The sequence below is a fragment of the Chrysochloris asiatica genome, unplaced genomic scaffold, assembly GCF_000296735.1.
Source record: "Chrysochloris asiatica unplaced genomic scaffold, ChrAsi1.0 scaffold00008, whole genome shotgun sequence".
In the NCBI taxonomy this organism is placed as follows: domain Eukaryota; kingdom Metazoa; phylum Chordata; class Mammalia; order Afrosoricida; family Chrysochloridae; genus Chrysochloris; species Chrysochloris asiatica.
In genome coordinates this window covers 30,822,362-30,826,341 of record NW_006408526.1, presented here as the reverse complement: position 1 = coordinate 30,826,341, position 3,980 = coordinate 30,822,362, and positions in this window count along the sequence as shown.

Sequence of the window (3,980 nt, the reverse complement as noted above, 5' to 3'; positions counted from 1 at the left end):
GCCAAATTTTTCTTTATAGAACCCAGCTTCTTGGATTATTTGCTCAGCATACAGGTTGAATAAGTATGGTGAAAGAATACAACCTTGTTGCACACCTTTTTAAATTTTAAATCATTCAGTGTTCCCATGATCTGTTTGAACAACTGCCTCTTGGTCCAGGTACAGATTCCTCATGAGCACAATTAAGAGTTCCAGAATACTCATACTTTGCAATATTGTCCATAGCTTGTCATGATCCACACAATCAAAAGCCTTTGTGTAGTCAATAAAGCACAGGTAAACATCTTTCTGATATCCTCTGCTTTCAGCCAACATCCATCGGTCATCAGCAATGATATCCCTCATTTCACGGCCTCTTTTGAATCCGGTTTGAACCTCTGGAAGTTCTCTGTCAATGTATGCTTGCAGCCATTTCTGTATTACCTTTAGTAAAACTTTACTTGCATGAGATATCAAAGAGATTGTCCTATGATTTCTGCATTCTGTTGGGTCACCTCTTTGGAATGGACACAAATACAGATCTCTTCCAATCAGTTGGCCAGATAGTTGTCTTCCAAATTTCTTGGCAGAGATGAGTGAGTGCCTCTTGTGCCGCCTCAGTTTCTTGAAAGATTTCAATTTTCCTTCCATCAATTCCTGGTGCCTTGTTCTTTGCCAATTCCATCAATGCACCTTGGACTTCCTCCTTCAGTATCGTTGACGCTTGATCATATGCTACCTCTTGAAATGGTTGAACATTAACCATTTCCTTTTGGTACAGTGACTCTGTGTATTCCTTCCATCTTCTCTTGATGCTTTCTGCATCATTCAATAATTTGCCCAGAGAATCTTTCAAAAATGAAAGTCGAGGTTTGAAATTTTTTCTTCAGTTCCCCCAGCTTGAGAAATGCTGAGCGTGTTCTTCCTTATAGGGGAAATAAATAAGCTAAACTTTTTACCTTTAAGATATTTGATTAACTAACTTAAATATTGTTTCTTGGTGACCTATGATAAGATTCTAATAACTTCGAAACCTCATAAGAACTCACAAATGATATGCTTCTGTTTTATAAAGAGAACAGTGCTCAAATCTTTGGGAAAAAAAAAAGGTTATAAAATGCATGTAATGTACTGTCAAATCAAAAGAAGTGCCTGATTTTCTTTGGGTATATGTCAATATTTTCTCATGTTTTTCCTGATATTAGACAATAAGCACATACAATTATGTGATAATTTTATTTTTAAATTGCTAAGTTAGTCATGACCTTATTTCTTTTAATTCTAGCATCATCAAACCCAATGGCTTAACAGAAAAATTCATATTGTTTATCCATAGATTTGAAAAAACTTGACTATTCAAATATTTAGAAACTTTATAATCTTGGTATATTCTTAGTATATCCTGACTATGTATATGTTATGGCTCAAGATTATTATATCTGAAGCTTTTTGAAAATGAGATGAATCATGATTAAGGATATTTTTATCTAATACTCTGTTTATCTTAAATAACTTTTATTTGGTTTTGCATTGTTTTTGTAATTAATTTCTATTACATTTTATTTTTACTTTTAAACAATATCATTTAGTACAATAAGTTAATTATAGCCATATGAAGTTTTGTCATCTGTAGATAAACTTTTGTTTTCTGACTTGAAAAAATGCATGACCCAAATCTCCCAAGAAAAAGATGTACTACTATGAAAGAACTGTGATATTTTAAATGCAGATTCCACTAGACTGAGTCAAGATTTCCAGAAATCTAGTATAGAAGCTGATGAGTTTCATAGATCCAGAATCCCATAGAACTGAAATTAGCTGCATAGAACTGAGCAGAGTAAAGGATTAATACGAGAAATATTGCTAATTTTTTAGTGTTCTGTTTTCCAGAGATAATAAACATTTCTTTCTTCCTTTTTTCTAAATTACCTAACTAATGGATCTGTTGTTTTAACCTGCAGGTTTGACTTGGTTCTTGTTATTCTATTTCTATGAGTTTTTATATAATCAATTAGCCAAGAGGAGAGATAAAAAATATAAGAGGAATGCAAAATTGAGACCAGAAAAGAAATCTTCAAAACATTAGAATGAATAATTAAGACATGAAACTTTCTTACCATAGACTATTTGGCTTTGGGCTACTGAAATAGCTAGTTCTTGCATTAAAGGAAACCATTAGACTTAAAATGGATTTAGATGTTTTAATTCTTCAGTTAGAAGTTTCTGTTGATGAACTCAAAGTTCATGAAGCAAAAGTTGTAAATTCCATAACCAAAGAAATGACTGAAATTCAAACTATGGTTTTGCAAAATAGAATAGCATTAAGTTTTCTGTGAAGTCTTCCAAGAAATAGTTTCGTGTCTTAATAGATGAATGATTCTGTGTTTCTATTAATATGCAGTCTGAAGATTTGCAGAATTTCATTGCATCTAAAGCACATGGAAGCAGTTACAGATGCTGCCTATGTATAAGCAAATGCCATATGGAGCTTGTTTCATTGGTACAAAACTTTAGGGACATGGTTTCATAAGCTACTTCAGAAAATTGATCTAATATTGTTGCTAATATCTCGGTCTTACCTCCTACTTTGGTTCCAGATTTCTGGCTTTCAAGCAAGTTGGGGTGACCCACACTGTCTATTTCCCTTGGGTATCCTTTTGAATCTTGAGTCCTGAAAATAACTGGTACTTGGAACCCACTTTTGAGTAAAACAATGGTCCAGATAAATTCATAAGATTGTTTTGTTTTGGGCATTATGCTCTGGAAGGATTCAGTTTGTTTCCAGAAACATTCTCCAAAGGTCAGACTGGATGCTATGTTTAGGGCAAACCAGTAATTATTTTAAAAGGTCTTCAAAACATTGTTATATGTTGGAATCTTTTATACACCTTTCCCCTTGCTATTCAGAAAATTACGTATCTCAAAGAAACTTAGTTCTCAGAGGTAACTGACCTCCTATATTTAGTCAGTCCTGGTGTGGCACTGTGGGTTAATGCACTGGACTTAGTGGTTTGAACTGCAAGGTCAGCAGTTCAAGCTCACCAGCTACTCCTTGGAAACCCTATACGGGGTTGCTATGGGTTGGAACTGATTCAACAGCACTTAATAACAACAACACAGAAACTGAGTAGTTTCTCCAATGTGGCCTTGCTCTGCATTCATCTCAATTTAAAATCACAGAAGCAGAGTGTGTCCTAGCTACGGCATGGTGAAAATTAAGAAAACTAGATGGTGCCTAGCTACAAGTAGTATTTTAGGTCTTAAAAACTTATCAGAGTAAGCGGTCATCTAAGAAAAGGTATTACAGAAGACAATCTTACAATAGTGATCAAAGAAGTTCTATGGAAATTTATAATCAGAATGGGTGATTGCTAAGGTTTTGTATCAACTTGACTGGGCCAGAATTCTCAGTGGCTTAGTAGTTAAGAGTGGTGCTGTGGGTTAATGCGCTGGACTGCAAGGTCAGTAGTTCAAGCTCACTAGCCACTCCTTGGAAACCCTATACAGGGTCGCTATGAGTCAGAACCGACTTGACAGCACTTAACAACAACAACAACAACAACAACAACAATCCCCTATGATGAGAACTACTATAATGTAATCAACTCCATGATGAGATCTGCTATGAGCAGCTAATCAATTGAAAAGAAGTGTGACCTGAAATATCTTTCATTTTACAAAGATAAACAGAGAGAGAACTGAGCTGAGAAAGGAGGGCCTATTACCATTAAGATAGAAGAGCCAAAAGTGAAGTGTGTCCTTTGGATCTGGAATCCCTGCATTGTGAAGCTCCTAGATCCAGGGAAAGATTGATGGCAAGACACATAGAGATTTCAAGGAAATTTCGGCTCACAGATGCTGAAAGGAAGCGTACCTTTCCCCATAGCTCTGAATTTGGACTTCTAGCTTCCTAAAATATGAGACAATGAATTTTTGTGTTACAGACTATACATTTGTGATATTTCTGTTATGGCAGCACTAGAGAACTAAGACAATTAATA